This window comes from Cervus elaphus, unplaced genomic scaffold (genome assembly GCF_910594005.1).
Source record: "Cervus elaphus unplaced genomic scaffold, mCerEla1.1, whole genome shotgun sequence".
Classification (NCBI taxonomy): domain Eukaryota; kingdom Metazoa; phylum Chordata; class Mammalia; order Artiodactyla; family Cervidae; genus Cervus; species Cervus elaphus.
In genome coordinates this window covers 5,159,761-5,172,424 of record NW_025316781.1, presented here as the reverse complement: position 1 = coordinate 5,172,424, position 12,664 = coordinate 5,159,761, and positions in this window count along the sequence as shown.

Below are 12,664 nucleotides of genomic sequence, written 5' to 3'. Positions count from 1 at the left end.
TTTTTTTTTTTTGCTCCTCGAATTTTTCACACCTTTTCATGCTCCTTGCATTTTTCACACTTCTTCATGCTCCTCGCATTTTTCACAACTTTTCATGCTCGTCGCATTTTTCACACCTTTTCATGCTCCTGGTCTTTCTTTTTTTTTTTTTTGCTCCCCGCATTTTTCACACCTTTTCATGCTCCTGGTCTTTCTTTTTTTTTTTTTTTTGCTCCTCGCATTTTTCACACCTTTTCATGCTCCTGGTCTTTTTTTTTTTTTTTTCCTCCTCGCATTTTTCACACCTTTTCATGCTCCTGGTCTTTTTTTTTTTTTTTTTTTTGCTCCTCGAATTTTTCACACCTTTTCATGCTCCTGGTCTTTCTTTTTTTTTTTTTTGCTCTTCGCATTTTTCACACCTTTTCATGCTCCTGGTCTTTTTTTTTTTTTTTTTTTTGCTCCTCGAATTTTTCACACATTTTCATGCTCCTCGCATTTTTCACACCTCTTCATGCTCCACGCATTTTTCACAATTTTTCATGCTCGTCGCATTTTTCACACCTTTTCATGCTCCTGGTCTTTCTTTTTTTTTTTTTGCTCCTCGCATTTTTCACACCTTTTCATGCTCCTCGTCTTTTTTTTTTTTTTTCTCCTCGCATTTTTCACACCTTTTTATGCTCCTGGTCTTTCTTTTTTTTTTTTTTTTTTTTTGCTCCTCGCATTTTTCACACCTTTTCATGTTCCTGGTCTTTCTTTTTTTTTTTTTCTCCTCGCATTTTTCACACCTTTTCATGCTCCTGGTCTTTCTTTTTTTTTTTTTGCTCCTCGCATTTTTCACACCTTTTCATGCTCCTCGTCTTTTTTTTTTTTTTTGCTCCTCGCATTTTTCACACCTTTTCATGCTCCTGGTCTTTCTTTTTTTTTTTTTGCTCCTCTCATTTTTCACACCTTTTCATGCTCCTCGCATTTTTCACACCTTTTCATGCTCCTCGCATTTTTCACAGCTTTTCATGCTCCTGGTCTTTCTTTTTTTTTTTTTTTTTTTTTTGCTCCTCGCATTTTTCACACCTTTTCATGCTCCTGGTCTTTCTTTCTTTCTTTTTTTTTTTTTTTGCTCCTCGCATTTTTCACACCTTTTCATGCTCCTCGCATTTTTCACACCTCTTCATGCTCCTCGCATTTTTCACAACTTTTCATGCTCGTCGCATTTTTCACACCTTTTCATGCTCCTGGTCTTTTTTTTTTTTTTCGCTCCTCGAATTTTTCACACCTTTTCATGCTCCTTGCATTTTTCACACTTCTTCATGCTCCTCGCATTTTTCACAACTTTTCATGCTCGTCGCATTTTTCACACCTTTTCATGCTCCTGGTCTTTCTTTTTTTTTTTTTTGCTCCCCGCATTTTTCACACCTTTTCATGCTCCTGGTCTTTCTTTTTTTTTTTTTTTTTTGCTCCTCGCATTTTTCACACCTTTTCATGCTCCTGGTCTTTTTTTTTTTTTTTTCCTCCTCGCATTTTTCACACCTTTTCATGCTCCTGGTCTTTTTTTTTTTTTTTTTTTGCTCCTCGAATTTTTCACACCTTTTCATGCTCCTGGTCTTTCTTTTTTTTTTTTTTTTTTTGTTCCTCGAATTTTTCACACCTTTTCATGCTCCTCGCATTTTTCACACATCTTCATGCTCCTCGCATTTTTCACAACTTTTCATGCTCGTCGCATTTTTCACACCTTTTCATGCTCCTGGTCTTTCTTTTTTTTTTTTTGCTCCCCGCATTTTTCACACCTTATCATGCTCCTGGTCTTTCTTTTTTTTTTTTTTTTTTTTGCTCCTCGCATTTTTCACACCTCTTCATGCTCCTTGCATTTTTCACAACTTTTCATGCTCGTCGCATTTTTCACACCTTTTCATGCTCCTGGTCTTTCTTTTTTTTTTTTTTGCTCCCCACATTTTTCACACCTTTTCATGCTCCTGGTCTTTCTTTTTTTTTTTTTTTTTTGCTCCTCGCATTTTTCACACATTTTCATGCTCCTGGTCTTTTTTTTTTTTTTTGCTCCTCGCATTTTTCACACCTTTTCATGCTCCTGGTCTTTTTTTTCTCTTTTGCTCCTCGCATTTTTCACACCTTTTCATGCTCCTGGTCTTTCTTTTTATTTTTTTGCTCCTCGCATTTTTCACACCTTTTCATGCTCCTGGTCTTTCTTTCTTTCTTTTTTTTTTTTTTTTTGCTCCTCGCATTTTTCACACCTTTTCATGCTCCTTGCATTTTTCACAACTTTTCATGCTCCTCGCATTTTTCACACCTTTTCATGCTCCTTGCATTTTTCACAGCTTTTCATGCTCCTGGTCTTTCTTTTTTTTTTTTTGCTCCTCCCATTTTTCACACCTTTTCATGCTCCTGGTCTTTTTTTTTTTTTTTTTTTGCTCCTCGAATTTTTCACATCTTTTCATGCTCCTGGTCTTTTTTTTTTTTTTTTGCTCCTCGAATTTTTCACACCTTTTCATGCTCCTCGCATTTTTCACACCTCTTCATGCTCCTCGCATTTTTCACAACTTTTCATGCTCTTTGAATTTTTCAAACCTTTTCATGCTCCTGGTCTTTTTTTTTTTTTTGCTCCTCGCATTTTTCACACCTTTTCATGCTCCTCGCATTTTTCACACCTTTTCATGCTCCTCGCATTTTTCACAGCTTTTCATGCTCCTGGTCTTTCTTTTTTTTTTTTTTTTTTTTTTTGCTCCTCGCATTTTTCACACCTTTTCATGCTCCTGGTCTTTCTTTCTTTCTTTTTTTTTTTTTTTGCTCCTCGCATTTTTCACACCTTTTCATGCTCCTCGCATTTTTCACAGCTTTTCATGCTCCTGGTCTTTCTTTTTTTTTTTTTTTTTTTTTTTGCTCCTCGCATTTTTCACTCCTTTTCTTGCTCCTTGTCTTTCTTTCTTTCTTTTTTTTTTTTTTTGCTCCTCGCATTTTTCACACCTTTTCATGCTCCTCGCATTTTTCACACCTTTTCATGCTCCTCGCATTTTTCACAACTTTTCATGCTCGTCGCATTTTTCACACCTTTTCATGCTCCTGGTCTTTTTTTTTTTTTTCGCTCCTCGAATTTTTCACACCTTTTCATGCTCCTTGCATTTTTCACACTTCTTCATGCTCCTCGCATTTTTCACAACTTTTCATGCTCGTCGCATTTTTCACACCTTTTCATGCTCCTGGTCTTTCTTTTTTTTTTTTTTGCTCCCCGCATTTTTCACACCTTTTCATGCTCCTGGTCTTTCTTTTTTTTTTTTTTTGCTCCTCGCATTTTTCACACCTTTTCATGCTCCTGGTCTTTTTTTTTTTTTTTCCTCCTCGCATTTTTCACACCTTTTCATGCTCCTGGTCTTTTTTTTTTTTTTTTTTTTGCTCCTCGAATTTTTCACACCTTTTCATGCTCCTGGTCTTTCTTTTTTTTTTTTTTTTTGTTCCTCGAATTTTTCACACCTTTTCATGCTCCTCGCATTTTTCACACATCTTCATGCTCCTCGCATTTTTCACAACTTTTCATGCTCGTCGCATTTTTCACACCTTTTCATGCTCCTGGTCTTTCTTTTTTTTTTTTTGCTCCCCGCATTTTTCACACCTTATCATGCTCCTGGTCTTTCTTTTTTTTTTTTTTTTTTTTGCTCCTCGCATTTTTCACACCTCTTCATGCTCCTTGCATTTTTCACAACTTTTCATGCTCGTCGCATTTTTCACACCTTTTCATGCTCCTGGTCTTTCTTTTTTTTTTTTTTGCTCCCCACATTTTTCACACCTTTTCATGCTCCTGGTCTTTCTTTTTTTTTTTTTTTTTTTGCTCCTCGCATTTTTCACACCTTTTCATGCTCCTGGTCTTTTTTTTTTTTTTTGCTCCTCGCATTTTTCACACCTTTTCATGCTCCTCGCATTTTTCACACCTCTTCATGCTCCTCGCATTTTTCACAACTTTTCATGCTCGTCGCATTTTTCACACCTTTTCATGCTCCTGGTCTTTTTTTTTTTTTTCGCTCCTCGAATTTTTCACACCTTTTCATGCTCCTTGCATTTTTCACACTTCTTCATGCTCCTCGCATTTTTCACAACTTTTCATGCTCGTCGCATTTTTCACACCTTTTCATGCTCCTGGTCTTTCTTTTTTTTTTTTTTGCTCCCCGCATTTTTCACACCTTTTCATGCTCCTGGTCTTTCTTTTTTTTTTTTTTTTTGCTCCTCGCATTTTTCACACCTTTTCATGCTCCTGGTCTTTTTTTTTTTTTTTTCCTCCTCGCATTTTTCACACCTTTTCATGCTCCTGGTCTTTTTTTTTTTTTTTTTTTTGCTCCTCGAATTTTTCACACCTTTTCATGCTCCTGGTCTTTCTTTTTTTTTTTTTTTTTTTGTTCCTCGAATTTTTCACACCTTTTCATGCTCCTCGCATTTTTCACACATCTTCATGCTCCTCGCATTTTTCACAACTTTTCATGCTCGTCGCATTTTTCACACCTTTTCATGCTCCTGATCTTTCTTTTTTTTTTTTTGCTCCCCGCATTTTTCACACCTTATCATGCTCCTGGTCTTTCTTTTTTTTTTTTTTTTTTTTGCTCCTCGCATTTTTCACACCTCTTCATGCTCCTTGCATTTTTCACAACTTTTCATGCTCGTCGCATTTTTCACACCTTTTCATGCTCCTGGTCTTTCTTTTTTTTTTTTTTGCTCCCCACATTTTTCACACCTTTTCATGCTCCTGGTCTTTCTTTTTTTTTTTTTTTTTTGCTCCTCGCATTTTTCACACCTTTTCATGCTCCTGGTCTTTTTTTTTTTTTTTGCTCCTCGCATTTTTCACACCTTTTCATGCTCCTGGTCTTTTTTTTCTCTTTTGCTCCTCGCATTTTTCACACCTTTTCATGCTCCTGGTCTTTCTTTTTATTTTTTTGCTCCTCGCATTTTTCACACCTTTTCATGCTCCTGGTCTTTCTTTCTTTCTTTTTTTTTTTTTTTTGCTCCTCGCATTTTTCACACCTTTTCATGCTCCTTGCATTTTTCACAACTTTTCATGCTCCTCGCATTTTTCACACCTTTTCATGCTCCTTGCATTTTTCACAGCTTTTCATGCTCCTGGTCTTTCTTTTTTTTTTTTTGCTCCTCCCATTTTTCACACCTTTTCATGCTCCTGGTCTTTTTTTTTTTTTTTTTTTGCTCCTCGAATTTTTCACATCTTTTCATGCTCCTGGTCTTTTTTTTTTTTTTTTGCTCCTCGAATTTTTCACACCTTTTCATGCTCCTCGCATTTTTCACACCTCTTCATGCTCCTCGCATTTTTCACAACTTTTCATGCTCCTCGAATTTTTCAAACCTTTTCATGCTCCTGGTCTTTTTTTTTTTTTTGCTCCTCGCATTTTTCACACCTTTTCATGCTCCTGGTCTTTTTTTTTTTTTTTTTTTGCTCCTCGAATTTTTCACACCTTTTCATGCTCCTGGTCTTTTTTTTTTTTTTTTTTTGCTCCTCGAATTTTTCACACCTTTTCATGCTCCTCGCATTTTTCACACATCTTCATGCTTCTCGCATTTTTCACAACTTTTCATGCTCCTCGCATTTTTCACACCTTTTCATGCTCCTGGTCTTTTTTTTTTTTTTGCTCCTCACATTTTTCACACCTTTTCATGCTCCTGGTCTTTCTTTTTTTTTTTTTGCTCCTCTCATTTTTCACACCTTTTCATGCTCCTCGCATTTTTCACACCTTTTCATGCTCCTCGCATTTTTCACAGCTTTTCATGCTCCTGGTCTTTCTTTTTTTTTTTTTTTTTTTTTTGCTCCTCGCATTTTTCACACCTTTTCATGCTCCTGGTCTTTTTTTTTTTTTTTTCCTCCTCGCATTTTTCACACCTTTTCATGCTCCTGGTCTTTTTTTTTTTTTTTTTTTTTGCTCCTCGAATTTTTCACACCTTTTCATGCTCCTGGTCTTTCTTTTTTTTTTTTTGCTCCCCGCATTTTTCACACCTTATCATGCTCCTGGTCTTTCTTTTTTTTTTTTTTTTTTTTGCTCCTCGCATTTTTCACACCTCTTCATGCTCCTTGCATTTTTCACAACTTTTCATGCTCGTCGCATTTTTCACACCTTTTCATGCTCCTGGTCTTTCTTTTTTTTTTTTTTGCTCCCCACATTTTTCACACATTTTCATGCTCCTGGTCTTTCTTTTTTTTTTTTTTTTTTGCTCCTCGCATTTTTCACACCTTTTCATGCTCCTGGTCTTTTTTTTTTTTTTTGCTCCTCGCATTTTTCACACCTTTTCATGCTCCTGGTCTTTTTTTTCTCTTTTGCTCCTCGCATTTTTCACACCTTTTCATGCTCCTGGTCTTTCTTTTTATTTTTTTGCTCCTCGCATTTTTCACACCTTTTCATGCTCCTGGTCTTTCTTTCTTTCTTTTTTTTTTTTTTTTTGCTCCTCGCATTTTTCACACCTTTTCATGCTCCTTGCATTTTTCACAACTTTTCATGCTCCTCGCATTTTTCACACCTTTTCATGCTCCTTGCATTTTTCACAGCTTTTCATGCTCCTGGTCTTTCTTTTTTTTTTTTTGCTCCTCCCATTTTTCACACCTTTTCATGCTCCTGGTCTTTTTTTTTTTTTTTTTTTTGCTCCTCGAATTTTTCACATCTTTTCATGCTCCTGGTCTTTTTTTTTTTTTTTTGCTCCTCGAATTTTTCACACCTTTTCATGCTCCTCGCATTTTTCACACCTCTTCATGCTCCTCGCATTTTTCACACATCTTCATGCTTCTCGCATTTTTCACAACTTTTCATGCTCCTCGCATTTTTCACACCTTTTCATGCTCCTGGTCTTTTTTTTTTTTTTGCTCCTCACATTTTTCACACCTTTTCATGCTCCTGGTCTTTCTTTTTTTTTTTTTTTTTTTGCTCCTCGCATTTTTCACACCTTTTCATGCTCCTGGTCTTTCTTTCTTTCTTTTTTTTTTTTTTTGCTCCTCGCATTTTTCACACCTTTTCATGCTCCTGGTCTTTTTTTTTTTTTTTTTTCCTCCTCGAATTTTTCACACCTTTTCACGCTCCTGGTCTTTTTTTTTTTTTTTTGCTCCTCGAATTTTTCACACCTTATCATGCTCCTCGCATTTTTCACACCTCTTCATGCTCCTCGCATTTTTCACAACTTTTCATGCTCGTCGCATTTTTCACACCTTTTCATGCTCCTGGTCTTTCTTTTTTTTTTTTGCTCCTCGCATTTTTCACACCTTTTCATGCTCCTTGTCTTTTTTTTTTTTTTTTTTTGCTCCTCGCTTTTTTCACACCTTTTCATGCTCCTGGTCTTTTTTTTTTTTTTTTTCCTCCTCGCATTTTTCACACCTTTTCATGCTCCTGGTCTTTTTTTTTTTTTTTTTTTGCTCCTCGAATTTTTCACACCTTTTCATGCTCCTGGTCTTTCTTTTTTTTTTTTTTTTTTTGTTCCTCGAATTTTTCACACCTTTTCATGCTCCTCGCATTTTTCACACATCTTCATGCTCCTCGCATTTTTCACAACTTTTCATGCTCGTCGCATTTTTCACACCTTTTCATGCTCCTGGTCTTTCTTTTTTTTTTTTTTTTTTTTTGCTCCTCGCATTTTTCACACCTCTTCATGCTCCTTGCATTTTTCACAACTTTTCATGCTCGTCGCATTTTTCACACCTTTTCATGCTCCTGGTCTTTCTTTTTTTTTTTTTTGCTCCCCACATTTTTCACACCTTTTCATGCTCCTGGTCTTTCTTTTTTTTTTTTTTTTTTGCTCCTCGCATTTTTCACACCTTTTCATGCTCCTGGTCTTTTTTTTTTTTTTTGCTCCTCGCATTTTTCACACCTTTTCATGCTCCTGGTCTTTTTTTTCTCTTTTGCTCCTCGCATTTTTCACACCTTTTCATGCTCCTGGTCTTTCTTTTTATTTTTTTGCTCCTCGCATTTTTCACACCTTTTCATGCTCCTGGTCTTTCTTTCTTTCTTTTTTTTTTTTTTTTTTGCTCCTCGCATTTTTCACACCTTTTCATGCTCCTTGCATTTTTCACAACTTTTCATGCTCCTCGCATTTTTCACACCTTTTCATGCTCCTTGCATTTTTCACAGCTTTTCATGCTCCTGGTCTTTCTTTTTTTTTTTTTGCTCCTCCCATTTTTCACACCTTTTCATGCTCCTGGTCTTTTTTTTTTTTTTTTTTGCTCCTCGAATTTTTCACATCTTTTCATGCTCCTGGTCTTTTTTTTTTTTTTTTGCTCCTCGAATTTTTCACACCTTTTCATGCTCCTCGCATTTTTCACACCTCTTCATGCTCCTCGCATTTTTCACAACTTTTCATGCTCCTCGAATTTTTCAAACCTTTTCATGCTCCTGGTCTTTTTTTTTTTTTTTTTTTGCTCCTCGAATTTTTCACATCTTTTCTTGCTCCTGGTCTTTTTTTTTTTTTTTTTGCTCCTCGAATTTTTCACATCTTTTCATGATCCTGGTCTTTCTTTTTTTTTTTTTTGCTCCTCGCATTTTTCACACCTTTTCATGCTACTTGCATTTTTCACACCTTTTCATGCTCCTGGCCTTTTTTTTTTTTTTCCCTCGCATTTTTCACACCTTTTCATGCTCCTGGTCTTTTTTTTTTTTTTTTGCTCCTCGAATTTTTCACACCTTTTCATGCTCCTCGCATTTTTCACACCTCTTCATGCTCCTCGCATTTTTCACAACTTTTCATGGTCGTCGCATTTTTCACACCTTTTCATGCTCCTGGTCTTTCTTTTTTTTTTTTTTGCTCCCCGCATTTTTCACACCTTTTCATGCTCCTGGTCTTTCTTTTTTTTTTTTTTTGCTCCTCGCATTTTTCACACCTTTTCATGCTCCTGGTCTTTTTTTTTTTTTTTCCTCCTCGCATTTTTCACACCTTTTCATGCTCCTGGTCTTTTTTTTTTTTTTTTTTTGCTCCTCGAATTTTTCACACCTTTTCATGCTCCTGGTCTTTTTTTTTTTTTTTTTTTGCTCCTCGAATTTTTCACACCTTTTCATGCTCCTCGCATTTTTCACACATCTTCATGCTTCTCGCATTTTTCACAACTTTTCATGCTCCTCGCATTTTTCACACCTTTTCATGCTCCTGATCTTTTTTTTTTTTTTGCTCCTCACATTTTTCACACCTTTTCATGCTCCTGGTCTTTCTTTTTTTTTTTTTGCTCCTCTCATTTTTCACACCTTTTCATGCTCCTCGCATTTTTCACACCTTTTCATGCTCCTCGCATTTTTCACAGCTTTTCATGCTCCTGGTCTTTCTTTTTTTTTTTTTTTTTTTTTGCTCCTCGCATTTTTCACACCTTTTCATGCTCCTGGTCTTTCTTTCTTTCTTTTTTTTTTTTTTTGCTCCTCGCATTTTTCACACCTTTTCATGCTCCTCGCATTTTTCACACCTCTTCATGCTCCTCGCATTTTTCACAACTTTTCATGCTCGTCGCATTTTTCACACCTTTTCATGCTCCTGGTCTTTTTTTTTTTTTCGCTCCTCGAATTTTTCACACCTTTTCATGCTCCTTGCATTTTTCACACTTCTTCATGCTCCTCGCATTTTTCACAACTTTTCATGCTCGTCGCATTTTTCACACCTTTTCATGCTCCTGGTCTTTCTTTTTTTTTTTTTTTGCTCCCCGCATTTTTCACACCTTTTCATGCTCCTGGTCTTTCTTTTTTTTTTTTTTTTTGCTCCTCGCATTTTTCACACCTTTTCATGCTCCTGGTCTTTTTTTTTTTTTTTTCCTCCTCGCATTTTTCACACCTTTTCATGCTCCTGGTCTTTTTTTTTTTTTTTTTTTTGCTCCTCGAATTTTTCACACCTTTTCATGCTCCTGGTCTTTCTTTTTTTTTTTTTTTTTTTGTTCCTCGAATTTTTCACACCTTTTCATGCTCCTCGCATTTTTCACACATCTTCATGCTCCTCGCATTTTTCACAACTTTTCATGCTCGTCGCATTTTTCACACCTTTTCATGCTCCTGGTCTTTCTTTTTTTTTTTTTTTCTCCCCGCATTTTTCACACCTTATCATGCTCCTGGTCTTTCTTTTTTTTTTTTTTTTTTTTGCTCCTCGCATTTTTCACACCTCTTCATGCTCCTTGCATTTTTCACAACTTTTCATGCTCGTCGCATTTTTCACACCTTTTCATGCTCCTGGTCTTTCTTTTTTTTTTTTTTGCTCCCCACATTTTTCACACCTTTTCATGCTCCTGGTCTTTCTTTTTTTTTTTTTTTTTTGCTCCTCGCATTTTTCACACCTTTTCATGCTCCTGGTCTTTTTTTTTTTTTTTGCTCCTCGCATTTTTCACACCTTTTCATGCTCCTGGTCTTTTTTTTCTCTTTTGCTCCTCGCATTTTTCACACCTTTTCATGCTCCTGGTCTTTCTTTTTATTTTTTTGCTCCTCGCATTTTTCACACCTTTTCATGCTCCTGGTCTTTCTTTCTTTCTTTTTTTTTTTTTTTTTTGCTCCTCGCATTTTTCACACCTTTTCATGCTCCTTGCATTTTTCACAACTTTTCATGCTCCTCGCATTTTTCACACCTTTTCATGCTCCTTGCATTTTTCACAGCTTTTCATGCTCCTGGTCTTTCTTTTTTTTTTTTTGCTCCTCCCATTTTTCACACCTTTTCATGCTCCTGGTCTTTTTTTTTTTTTTTTTTTGCTCCTCGAATTTTTCACATCTTTTCATGCTCCTGGTCTTTTTTTTTTTTTTTTGCTCCTCGAATTTTTCACACCTTTTCATGCTCCTCGCATTTTTCACACCTCTTCATGCTCCTCGCATTTTTCACACATCTTCATGCTTCTCGCATTTTTCACAACTTTTCATGCTCCTCGCATTTTTCACACCTTTTCATGCTCCTGGTCTTTTTTTTTTTTTTGCTCCTCACATTTTTCACACCTTTTCATGCTCCTGGTCTTTCTTTTTTTTTTTTTTTTTTTGCTCCTCGCATTTTTCACACCTTTTCATGCTCCTGGTCTTTCTTTCTTTCTTTTTTTTTTTTTTTGCTCCCCGCATTTTTCACACCTTTTCATGCTCCTGGTCTTTTTTTTTTTTTTTTTTCCTCCTCGAATTTTTCACACCTTTTCACGCTCCTGGTCTTTTTTTTTTTTTTTGCTCCTCGAATTTTTCACACCTTATCATGCTCCTCGCATTTTTCACACCTCTTCATGCTCCTCGCATTTTTCACAACTTTTCATGCTCGTCGCATTTTTCACACCTTTTCATGCTCCTGGTCTTTCTTTTTTTTTTTTGCTCCTCGCATTTTTCACACCTTTTCATGTTCCTTGTCTTTTTTTTTTTTTTTTTTGCTCCTCGCTTTTTTCACACCTTTTCATGCTCCTGGTCTTTTTTTTTTTTTTTCCTCCTCGCATTTTTCACACCTTTTCATGCTCCTGGTCTTTTTTTTTTTTTTTTTTTGCTCCTCGAATTTTTCACACCTTTTCATGCTCCTGGTCTTTCTTTTTTTTTTTTTTTTTTTGTTCCTCGAATTTTTCACACCTTTTCATGCTCCTCGCATTTTTCACACATCTTCATGCTCCTCGCATTTTTCACAACTTTTCATGCTCGTCGCATTTTTCACACCTTTTCATGCTCCTGGTCTTTCTTTTTTTTTTTTTGCTCCCCGCATTTTTCACACCTTATCATGCTCCTGGTCTTTCTTTTTTTTTTTTTTTTTTTTGCTCCTCGCATTTTTCACACCTCTTCATGCTCCTTGCATTTTTCACAACTTTTCATGCTCGTCGCATTTTTCACACCTTTTCATGCTCCTGGTCTTTCTTTTTTTTTTTTTTGCTCCCCACATTTTTCACACCTTTTCATGCTCCTGGTCTTTCTTTTTTTTTTTTTTTTTTGCTCCTCGCATTTTTCACACCTTTTCATGCTCCTGGTCTTTTTTTTTTTTTTTGCTCCTCGCATTTTTCACACCTTTTCATGCTCCTGGTCTTTTTTTTCTCTTTTGCTCCTCGCATTTTTCACACCTTTTCATGCTCCTGGTCTTTCTTTTTATTTTTTTGCTCCTCGCATTTTTCACACCTTTTCATGCTCCTGGTCTTTCTTTCTTTCTTTTTTTTTTTTTTTTTGCTCCTCGCATTTTTCACACCTTTTCATGCTCCTTGCATTTTTCACAACTTTTCATGCTCCTCGCATTTTTCACACCTTTTCATGCTCCTTGCATTTTTCACAGCTTTTCATGCTCCTGGTCTTTCTTTTTTTTTTTTTGCTCCTCCCATTTTTCACACCTTTTCATGCTCCTGGTCTTTTTTTTTTTTTTTTTTGCTCCTCGAATTTTTCACATCTTTTCATGCTCCTGGTCTTTTTTTTTTTTTTTTGCTCCTCGAATTTTTCACACCTTTTCATGTTCCTCGCATTTTTCACACCTCTTCATGCTCCTCGCATTTTTCACAACTTTTCATGCTCCTCGAATTTTTCAAACCTTTTCATGCTCCTGGTCTTTTTTTTTTTTTTTTTTTGCTCCTCGAATTTTTCACATCTTTTCATGCTCCTGGTCTTTTTTTTTTTTTTTTTGCTCCTCGAATTTTTCACATCTTTTCATGATCCTGGTCTTTCTTTTTTTTTTTTTGCTCCTCGCATTTTTCACACCTTTTCATGCTACTTGCATTTTTCACACCTTTTCATGCTCCTGGCCTTTTTTTTTTTTTCCCTCG